The 11,799-nt window shown below is 41.7% G+C and overlaps 2 long non-coding RNA genes across 2 annotated transcripts; both read right to left on the bottom strand.

The window, feature by feature from the left end:
- Positions 1-1,647: 1,647 nt before the first annotated feature.
- On the bottom strand, positions 1,648-2,719 carry LOC135650742 (uncharacterized). The gene is made up of 3 exons (XR_010501611.1): positions 2,641-2,719; positions 2,325-2,516; positions 1,648-2,106 (listed from the first exon to the last, which is right to left on the bottom strand). It is a non-coding gene; the product is annotated as an uncharacterized LOC135650742 (long non-coding RNA).
- Positions 2,720-6,643: 3,924 nt separating this feature from the next.
- LOC135650796 (uncharacterized) lies at positions 6,644-7,811 on the bottom strand. The gene is made up of 3 exons (XR_010501625.1): positions 7,731-7,811; positions 7,415-7,606; positions 6,644-7,196 (listed from the first exon to the last, which is right to left on the bottom strand). It is a non-coding gene; the product is annotated as an uncharacterized LOC135650796 (long non-coding RNA).
- Positions 7,812-11,799: the final 3,988 nt, after the last annotated feature.

The following is an 11,799-nucleotide window of genomic DNA, read 5'->3' as shown; positions in this document are numbered from 1 at the left end:
ATTACATCTCCTGGGTAAATCTTGACCTTAGTAAAGCAGAATATATATCTTGCTGCTTCCGATCTGCAAATGGTGAGAAGCTCAATTCGCTTTCATGTTTAGTTCCTTCGAATGGGGCTTCTCACCATTTGCAGACACCGACATGGAAGCACGAAGAGATGTTAGGATTGCACGCCCACCTCCCGTGAGGAAGGAATGGGAGTATTTATAATGATAGCTTGGAGACTCACAGACAAGTTGGCTTGTCGAGTACACCTCGATCGCTGCAATACAACACACACCTACCTATTCCTGGGATTGATGATGAACATCGTCCGTATTATAATTTCATAAGTAGAACATAGGTCTTTTCTTAATGTGAATATAATATATAAATTAGCATGTCCCTAAAAAAAAATAGCCCAATATCAATCGGTCACGCGCGCACCCACTAACTTCTCTACAAAGTAACATTATTAAATATATGCATGTATTTTAGTATGGCCATCCTCTATACTATGATTCCACAAGTAGGACTTAAGGTCATTTTTTAATACGAATAAAATGTGAACTTACTTGTCCCTAAATAAAAAGACTGATTCGCACAGCCACAGATAAGTCTCCACAAAATAGCATTCATAAATATATGTATTAATTTTAATTAATACAAGAAACAATATGGGCATCCTCCAGACTGTTATTACACAAGTAGGACTTAAGGTCCTTTTTACTCTCAATAAAATATCAATTAACATGTCCCTAAAATAAATTTTTTGGTTCGTATTCTTAAATATATTTTTGTATTTTAATTAATTTAAGGAAATGTATGATCATCCTCCATACTTTCATTCCACAAGTAGGACCGAAGGTCTTTTTTTTTTTTAAGTAATAAAATATTAATTATCATGTCCCTAAAAAAGGCATTGATTCGTGTATCCACTTACAAGTCTCCATGTAATAGCATTCTTGAATATATGTATGAATTTTAATTGTAATAGTATGCCCACCCTTCATACTATCATTCCACAAGTGGGACTTAAGGTTTTTTTGATCTGAATAAAATGACAATTAACATGTCCCAAAATTTTTTTTTTTTGACTCACGAGCCCCTGACTTTGCAGCCAAGGTGGGTGGAGAGAAAGTAGGCTATAGCACGTGTGTAATAAGGTTAACATCATGATGATGCTAAGCCTTTCGCATTCTTCAACGAACATTGCAAGATATCATCAGGAGTTCAACACCATCTGAGCGAGTGAAAACTTTCAGTAGTGGAAGGCCTTGACCCAAAAAGGATGGAGGGCGTTACAACACGGCACTAGGCCGAATTGACGCATAGATCACTAAAAAACACACAAGACCGAACGCGCAAGGAGCGCTACGACAACGCACAATGATGAATCAACCCATAGAGAGCAACAACACCGCCAAATCGATCAAAAAGGTTTGGAACCACTCGGTGTCCGTAAAGTTTAACTTGGGACTAACTTGAAGAAGAGATATTGGTAGATTCTTTCTTCTTTGAAGAAGAGACCTCGGTAGGCCAAATTAGCTCCCAATTTGGACAACCAAGATCTTACTTAACGGTTTATATACATTTTGAATACATAGTTTTATATATTTCGTCTAGTTACCTGCACATTGTTTTTTCTTTGTCCAAACATATCATAGTAGACCAACAAGTGGTTTATAATTTATTTAAGAATACTTTGAGGATAAGAACATCAACGACGATAATGACGACGGCAACAACAAGAAGGATGACGATGGGGACAACAACAATAAAGACAACGATGATGACGACAACTGCTGCTCCTTATTTAGTATAGCATATGTGTAGCAGCAACCCTACACGGACTAGTGCATCCATATCTAGGAATCAGCCAAGGAGCAGTACACCGCAATGGCTCCCACGGCGACAGTCGGTTGACCGACAAGTCCACAGAAGCCCACAATTTGACCACCCTCCTCTAAAGCGAGGGAGAAAGGATTGCCCGTTTCATTGCCAGCACTTACGTTTCTGTTTTCATCGGTGGTAAGAGTAAGTTGTGTTATGAAAATGTCGGTTCCCAACATTTGTTTGAAGTATCCCGAGATGGAAATGAAGTGTTCGTCCTCATCGAGGGTGATCTACAAGCGATCATTGGCTGAGTTAGAAATGAAACCCAGAGGAAAAAGAATAAGAATTTGGAACTCTTCTAGTGCTTTATCTGTTCTCAGAAAATAGCAATTAGATATAAGATGGTTTTCCTAGAAGAGTGATGTGCTTTTGTTCTAACATGCATTGAAACACAAGAAAATTTGTACATGTACATGCGAGTTCATAGATGTTAATAAAAAATGTATACCTCTTGGGATGCGCGCTTTTTGGTTCCAATAAGCATGGGGGGTTGGGGTTTACCACCCACGACGAAGGTTAATTCCAACCCGTATATTACATCTCCATGGTAAATCTTGACCTTGGTAAAGCGGTCAACACGACCTGTATCGAACGCATTCCCTGCGTTCGCACCCCACGGCCCCTCCTTGACAACTTTAGCCTGCTTGCGTGCATGAATGCGTCAACACCACCAAATATAATTGACACTATCGTATGATATTGCTGCTGTGTATAATAAATGCAGTCGAAAGAACTCAAGCATGAAGGCGAATTGAGCTTCTCACCATTTGCAGACACCGATATGGAAGCACTCCTTTCCAAGAAGATAAGTTACGATTGCACGCCCTCCTCGGTGGAAAGCGATGGGAGTATTTATAACGATAGCTGCAGTACAACACACACCTATAACTGAGATTCCTCCGTATTATAATTTCATGACTTCAGGTCTTTTTTTAATTTAGCATGTCCCTAAAATAAAGATGTCCATTAATCCTTTGGTCACGCGAGCACCCACTAAGTCTCCACAATGTAGAATTCTTAAATATACGTATGTTTTCCAATTAATGCAAAAAAATGTAATTCTATCATTCCACAAGTACGAGTTAAGGACTTCATATCTTTTTTTAATTAGCATGTCCCTAAAAAAAGACTTTGATTGGGTCACCCACACACAAGTCTCCACAAAATAGCATTGTTAAATATATGTAATTGTGTTAATTAATGCAAGAAAACTTATGGTCATCCTCCATATTATCATTATACAAGTAGGACTTACGGTCTTTTTTTAATCTGAATAAAAATATCAATTAAAATGTCCTTAAAAAAAATCTTTTGATTTGTATACCCACTCACAATTCACCACGACATGGCCTTCTTAAATATATGAATGTAAGAAAATGTATTGTCATCGGCCATTCTATCATTCAACTTGGACCTAAGGTCTTTCTCTAATGTTAATTTATCATGTCCCTAAAAAAATATCCACTCACAACTCTGCACCAAATAATATTTTTAAATATATGTTTGTATTTTAATTGATGCAAGAAAATGTATGGCCAGCCTCCATACTATCTTTCCACAAGTAAGATTTAAGTTTTATTTTTTAATCTAAATAAAATGTCAATTAAAATTTGTCTTAAAAAAATCGATTGATTCACATGCCTAATCACAAGTCTTCACAAAATAACATTCCCTTCGATGGGGATGGAGGTTGTGATTGAGGGTGCTTGTCGATCCCTCTGAGGGGAATTGTGATCGTGACTGTTGTTGCTCTTGTTATTGTTCTTGTTATTGTTATTGCGAGCAACGTTCTACATACTAACTCCCCCAGGGTGGGAAGAGTTAATCATTCACGAGGACTTCCTCCTTGTAGAGAGGGGGGGTGACCCATCTGCTTTTACTAGCAACAACTCATCTCCTTGCCAACGTTGGCTCATCGTGGGCATGGTGCTTTTGTCCAACCTTGGGGTCGGAAGAGGTTTAGGACTCTGAGATGGGTGGCAATGCTCCCACCCAACTTCAGCGTCTCGATGCTCATAGGACGATGAGAGCCATACCATTAGTTTGTTTGATATAAAGCTCATGTATATTTATATTTTTAAGTTTGGTTCATACTTTAGACAACATGTAAAGGATTTGTAGTTGGTTTAGTAACATAGTTTAGTTAGCCTTTATTGTCGTTTTGAGCTTACTGTGTGCAGGCAAAGAGATAAAATTACCTAGAAATAGGCTATCCAAATAATCATTTTAGGAATTTTTTAGCTCAATAAAGTTGCACAAAGTATTAGACAATATTTCACCTATGAGCTATCGTGGTGACACTTGGCTAGATGGGCTTTTGGGATATTGTCTATGACTAGTTTACAATCTTGTTCCATAGTGATATCATGCGGACACTTGTAGGGACATTTGGTCATGACAGACTACATTGGACCCTTTGTCATGTGACCATATAGAGCTTTTGAAGTTTATATTCATAATTTATATTACCTATCGTGTGTTTGCTGAAATAGGTGTCACTGTTGGACTGATGCAACTAGCATATTCTATGGGCGAAAGGTTTTGTGAGAAAGTCTGCTAGTTGGTCAGAAGTATGGACATGACAAACACATAGTTAATATCTAACAACTTAATCTCTAATAAAGTTGAAGTCGATCATAATATGTTTCATATATGAGTGGAATATTAAATTAACACATAAGTAGATGGTACGAACATTATCATAGTATATTATATGAGTGGATTGGGAGGTGATGCTAAGTTTGTGTAGCAGATTGGTAACCCAATTGAGTTAGCCGACATAGATATTCTATAATTAGTGTTGCTTACCCAATTAGCATTAATAAATGCATGGATATGAAGTGATAAGTGTTTATGAATAAGAAGTATATGATTGAGAGTCCATTTAAGATATTGCAGAATATATTTTAGTGTAAACTAATGCACAGTGGAGAGTTGATGTATAAATTGTGATAATTTATTAACCACAAATGAAATGTCTGGACATGATTAAGATAAATACTGCAAGGAACCAAGAACTTATCGATATTATATGAGATCCATAGTAGAGCTACGATCATATAATTTGGGTGACTCGATTGTGAAGAGTGGAGTTGATGACTTATTCGGCATTCTATGTGTTTATCTTTGACAATATATGTCGAATGTACTTCTTCTTATATAGAAAAAGTTCAAAAGACATGAACTTTGCTTCCACTCTCAGAAAGTAACCACTTCCACTCTCAGAAAGTAACCACTGCTTACTAATATGGAGGATGACCACGGACTCGGATACGGTGAGAGTTATTTTGTAGAAATGCTCTTTCTCGAACCTATGCAACCTCGAAGTGATGTTGGAAAACTTCTTAGTAGACCAACCCAAGTTGATCGACCACCCACTCCTCAAAGAAAAAAAAAAAAAAAAAACTTTTCTTACAACACTTATTTGAGGACTTTGCAGCCACGGTGGGCGGAGAGAAAGTTGGCTAAGCCTCTAAAGCATATACTATAGCACGCAAGCAATAGAGTCAACTTTAGAGCAATGCAAATCCTTTCACATTCCCCGACTAACGCCAAAAGATAGCGTGAAGAGTTTAACACCATCTAGAACGAAAGAGAACTTTTTTTAGCAGAAGGCCTTGAATAAAAAAGATGATGGGAAATACTCAATCACACCTGCAATCCGTTAGTGGAAGTGCAAAAGAAATGATGTGACTCATAAGGTCGATCACCTCGATGGGCAACCATAAGCTCAAACTCGACCGGAATATGATAGTCCTCCCAAATATAAACCAAGCAGGAGGTAGACATGATCAAGTCAAAATTGAAAGAGTTCGCCATAGGTGACAAAGCTCTATCACTCAGATGGATTCGCTCTCTTAATTGTATATCCTCCTCATGCATGGCCAACCCAACTCTTATCGTGAACGACTTTTTCGCTACCGACATTTGGGCGGTGATAGAATTAGTGAGTCGTTAGAGCTTCGAGAACTAGTAGAGAATGTGAAGGAGGATGACATTCGAACAATTATTGAATTTGTACCGCAGGTCGAAGTGAATGTCAGAATGTCCCAAAGCGATGTTTTTGATGTGGGGAGCGATGAATGCTTGACCCACTATTTATAGTGGTCAAAGGCGACCCAACCACTTCCCTGAGCACCCATTTAGTTCATTGAAAGCTTGAGAAGGTAGGCAACACGGCACAATCTAGGTGATCGATTGCTATGTGTCATCATCAAGTTAGTTAGGGAGTTATTCGGATCATAATTGTAATCTTTTTGAATCCCCCACAATCCATGCAACCGACATGTGGAGGCCTAGATCTTGTCACGCGTACATCGACGATGTCGGCATGATACTTTGTACGTGCATCTGCACATAAAAATTCTAAGCAACTATGCAAGGCCAAATTGACCATACAACCCATGCAAGGCCGAACCGGACCATGGAGCGCTACAACAATGCACAAGACCGAATAGGCCCAAAGAGCGTTACAACAAGGTGCTAGGTGGAATCGACACTGTGAGTGCTACAACCCACACGAGGCCAAATCGGCTCATGGAGCACTACAACAACGCGCAAGGCCGGATCAGCTCAAAGAGAGCCACAACCTGCCCAATTGGCCAAAAAGGTGTGGATTCACTTGGTGTCCGTAAAGTTTGACTTGGTATTGACTTTCAAAAGGGAGCTCGGTCGATTCCAAATCAGCTCCCAATTTGGACAACCAAGATCTTACTTAACGGTTTATATACAATTTGAGTACATAGTTTTATATGTTCCTTCACGTTCTTTCTTCTTTTTATTGCTCTTTCTTGTTCCCATTTCACTTGACGAATCAGATAGAAATACACTTGATGATTTTAGTCCAAACATATCATAGTAGACCCACAAGTGGTTTATAATTTATTTAAGAATACTTTGAGGGCAAGAACATCAACGACGATAACGATGACAGGAACAACAATAAGGATGACGATGGGGACAACAACAATAAGGATAACGATGATGACGACAACTGCTGCTCCTTATTTAGTATAGCATATGTGTAGCAGCAGCAGCCCTTTACGGACTAGTGCATCCATATCTAGGAATCAGCCAAGGAGCAGTACACTGCAATGGCTCCCACGGCGACAGTCGGTTGACCAACAAGTCCACAGAAGCCCACAATGCGACCTCCCTCCTCTAAAGCAAGGGAGAAAGGATTGCCCGTCTCTTTGCCAGCACTTACGTTTCTGTTTTCATCGGTGGTAAGAGTAAGTTGTGTTATGAAAATGTCGTTTCCCAACATTGGTTTGAAGTATCCCGAGATGGAAATGAAGTGTTCGTCCTCATCGAGGGTAATCTACAAGCGATCATTGGCTGAGTTAGAAATGAAACCCAGAGGAAAAATAATAAGAATTTGGAACTCTTCTAATGCTTTATCTGTTCTCAGAAAATGGCAATTAGATATAAGATGGTTTTCCAAGAAGAGTGATGTGCTTTTGTTCTAACATGCATTGAAACACAAGAAAATATGTTCATGTACATGCGAGTTCATAGATGTTAATAAAATATGTATACCTCTTGGGATGCGCGCTTTTTGCTTCCAATAAGCATGGGGGGTTGGGTTTTACCACCCACGACGAAGGTTATTTCCAACCCGTATATTACATCTCCATGGTAAATCTTGACCTTGGTAAAGCGGTCAACACGACCTGTATCGAACGCATTCCCTGCGTTCGCACCCCACGGCCCCTCCTTGACAACTTTAGCCTGCTTGCGTGCATTAATGCGTCAACACCACCGAATATAATTGACATTATCGTATGATATTGCTGCTGTGTATAATATATGCAGTCGAAAGAACTCGAGCATGAAGGCGAATTGAGCTTCTCACCATTTGCAGACACCGATATGGAAGCACTCCTTTCCAAGAAGATGAGTTACGATTGCACGCCCTCCTCGGTGGAAAGCGATGGGAGTATTTATAATTATAGCTGCAGTACAACACATACCTATAGCTGAGATTCCTCCGTATTATAATTTCTTGACTTCAGGTCTCTTTTTAATCTGATTGAAAGAGCAATTAGCATGTCCCTAAAATAAAGATGTCCATTAATCCTTGGGTCACGCGAGCACCCACTAAGTCTCCACAATGTAGAATTCTTAAATATACGTATGTATTTTAATTAATGCAAAAAAAATGTAATACTATCATTCCACAAGAACGAGTTAAGGACATCAGATCTTTTTCTAATTAACATGTCCCTAAAAAAAGACTTTGATTGGATCACCCACACACAAGTCTCAACAAAATAGTATTCTTAAATATATGCACTTGTTTTAATTAATGCAAACAAATGTACGGTCATCCTACTATCATTATACAAGTATGACTTACGGTCATTTTTTAATCTGAATAAAATGTCAATTAACATGTTCTTCAAAAGAACTTTTGATTTGGGTAAGCTCACACAAATCTCCACAACATGGGCTTCTTAAATATTTGAATGTTAGAAAAATGTATTGTCGTCTTCCATTCTATCATTCCATAAATACTAGGACCTAAGGTCTTTTTCTAATCATAATAAAATGTTAATTATCTTGTCCCTAAAAAAAGATCCACTCACAACTCTATACCAAATAGCATTCTTAAATATATGTATGTATTTTAATTGATACAAGAAAATGTAAGGCCATCCTCCATACTATCATTCCACAAGTAGGATTTAATGTTTATTTTGTAATCCTAATAAAATGCTAATTAACATGTCTCAAAAAAAAAATTTGATGATTTGCATGTCTGCTCATAAGTCTCCACAAAATAACATACCCTTCTGTCACGACCTTAGCTGGTTTTGCCTAAGGCGTGCGGCACCCTCGCGCGTCCGTCCGCAAAGGTCAGCCTCCCCGAAGCCTCCCATTGTCCCTTAGGACCAACAAAAGAGAGAACGGGTTGAAGAGAACGCCTCAATCGGGATCCACAAGCAAACATGTCCGAAAAACACTTCATAGACAATGCAAATTACAAACAGACTTTACAAGCTCTGAACAGTGGCACAACAAAGGGTAAAATGGTCCATTACAGACCGAAAAGCTCTCGAACGTGTCCACATGACACAACCTTTATTTACAAGCCTAAAGAGGCCACCAACCCAACTAAAATGGGACTATTAAGCCTTCGGCCGCCCCTTTACATTCTGTACAAGGCATGAACATGCCAAAAGACAACGGACAGACATAAGCATTACATCCAACATCTTGTTTAGAAGTTTGTCCGTTACATTCTCCCCCACTTATCTCTTCGACGTCCTCGTCGAAGCCTTTGTGAACACTGCAACTCTTCGCCTTTGTTGAGTCTTCAATCTTCCGCTCCAGCTGCAATGCGCCTCCTGGCTCCCAGCTGCTCTCCGCTACTGTTTCTGAGTAGTCGAACCTTTGATCCGCCATGCTGCTTCAACTCGCCAATGACTCTGACTCTGGTGTGGGGTTGGCTGAGTTGTGTTGATCCTTGTCGATTCTTGCGGATCCACCAAATGAAGGAAAAGACCATCTTTTCTGCACCAGTCTCTCAAAATTTCCACATGCTGCTTGAACTGGGTGGATGCTTGTTGGAGCTTTAACGAGCATCGCCTCGCAAACTTCAGAAGTTTTGGGTCCTTCCTCCACAAAATCTGCTCATTGACTCTTCTTTCAGTTAGTTGTCACATCCAAGTAAGTTCGCATCACTTCCGCTTTCGATTGGCATTTCGTTGGGAAATGAAGCGGACAATCTACTCTCAGTAGCACTGATCACCGTTGGTGAGGATTTGACAACTATTGTCTTCCATTATCTTCGAAGGGTCTTTGAACTTGCGCAGAGCTCCTCTGCTGGATAGATAAGAGAACTGGGGTACTCGGTTTCGCCCATTCTCTTAAGAGTTGAGAAGGCAAAGGTTACTTGACTTCGCCCGCCTCCTCGAGGTTGTACTTCATGCATCGAGCTGGTTACTGGCCTTCGCCTGCTCTTTGCTCACACTTCTGAAGCACTTGAAGTGTTTGCACTCCTTGCGTTGAGTTGGCTACTGTGATTCACCTTCTCAATGCCATCGAACTTCTGGAATGCGGGAAGTTTTCACCCCAACTTGGAGTAATTCTCTGATAGATGAGGTCGCCTTTGGGATTGTACCGTCTTCTCCATCAACCCTGCCGCCTACTCCACTGAGTAGCAAAGGTACAGCACCGCGTACTGCCTGCTTCGTTCCTTGGTCATGCACTCTTGCATGACCCGAAGTCCTTCACTTACGGCTATCTTGATGAGAAACTTGTTGACACTGGTCTTACGAAGTTTCTTGGCCTCTGCCCTTCAGCCTTGTCTCGGTACTTGGAGATTGCCTCTGCATGCTCCACCTCCTCGGCCCCTTTCACGACCAAGCGCTCTCCCTCCGTGAGAGCAAGGGATCAATGACTTGCACGGAAGTCCCGCCTCTGCGGTACCATGGCGCTGCCATGCCCATGGCTCTACTATCCGTCGCCTCGCCTCTGTATCCCTTTCCTTCACAATCAATAGAGATGTCTCCGTGGCACTCCTCTGAGTCCACCTCCATTCTAACTGATGCTTGATTTTGGGTAGCTAAGTCCCTCTGGACTCGTCGTCGCTTCCTCGCCCCTTTCGACCCCCTGCTTCAACACCACTGTGTTCTTCCAAGCAGTCCGTTTGGTCGATGGAAAGACAGACTGCAACTCCCATGCATGGCCTCTGCCATCACATTGTAGGGTTTGCACCGATTCTGTTCTCCTTAGCTTCCTTGGTAGCAACGTTCGCTTACTCGACCTTGTCCTCTGACTTGTCGGGCTCCCTTAAGCGAATATGAGCTCTGGAGCAGTCCAACTCTCCAGCTGCTTCGATCATACCTCTGCATGATCAAGTCCCTCTCATGGGACTCACTGGTACTTGCATTCGAACTTTTCCCTTGGTGGAACCCAGCCCCCATATGCTGATGACCAAGGTTTTCATCCGATGCAAAATTCGGTGCACGCCCGGAAGACCCGCCTCTGCGGTACCATGGCCTTCACTCCTTGAATCCATAGCCCTTCTTGCCGTCGTGTTGTTCACCAAAGCGGAGCTCCCAGTAGCTCCCGATCATACCTCCATATGATCTCATCCCTCACGGGACTTTGTCGTGTGTGTCGCATTGCCACGAACTGTTCCACCACGATCCGCTGCACCATGTCGCCTCCTGGTGACATTTCCATTGCATTCTGATCCTTGTGGAATAAACTCGAATTGTGAACCCTCCATGTGTGGCCTCTGCCAATACATCGCAGGGTCTCCTCCACCTTCGATTTTATTCGCTCCTTTGGCAATCGACCTTCATCCACCCACTCTTGGGTCACACCTAGATGAAGCACCGCTCTAGGACAGTCCGTCGCCTAGTAGCTCCCGAAGTCCACCGACTTCACTGTAATTTGTGCACCATTGCCTGGATCCTGGGCCTCTGCCCCTACCAGCACAATCTCCGCTGCACACTGCTTCCTTCATAGCAACTCGAATGGCAACACTGTGGCATATTCTTCAAGAGTACCCGCCTCTGCGTCCTCTTGCCCCGTGCTAAGGCCTTCTGAACTCAACTTCGCCTCCGCAAATTGAGTCGCCTTAGTTCCTCCATCAAATGCTCCTCCGAGATAAGGTGCATGTGCCCCGAAGCTCCCTTCGTCTTTGGCACCATGCAAGATGAGTCCGCTCTGTCAAAATGAAGGACCCATGGAACAGCATGATTCTACTCCTGCCTCTGCAAGAGTTCATGTCCTTGACCTCTGTCTAGGGAAAGCACTGTGCCTCTGCTCCATGTTCCAACTTCTATGCTGGCTCCCTTCATGCGGCTTGGGTACTTCGCCAAGTTATACCCAAGTTGCTCCGTTCCTCGTTTTTGCATTGAGTCGATGGTGGCCCTCGCGCCCACCATTCCACGGGTCAGCCCTCCCTT

Source organism: Musa acuminata, chromosome BXJ3-10 (assembly GCF_036884655.1).
Source record: "Musa acuminata AAA Group cultivar baxijiao chromosome BXJ3-10, Cavendish_Baxijiao_AAA, whole genome shotgun sequence".
Taxonomy (NCBI): Eukaryota; Viridiplantae; Streptophyta; class Magnoliopsida; order Zingiberales; family Musaceae; genus Musa; species Musa acuminata.
The sequence above is the reverse complement of the archived record's forward strand: the minus strand, read 5'-3'. Positions and strand labels throughout refer to the sequence as shown.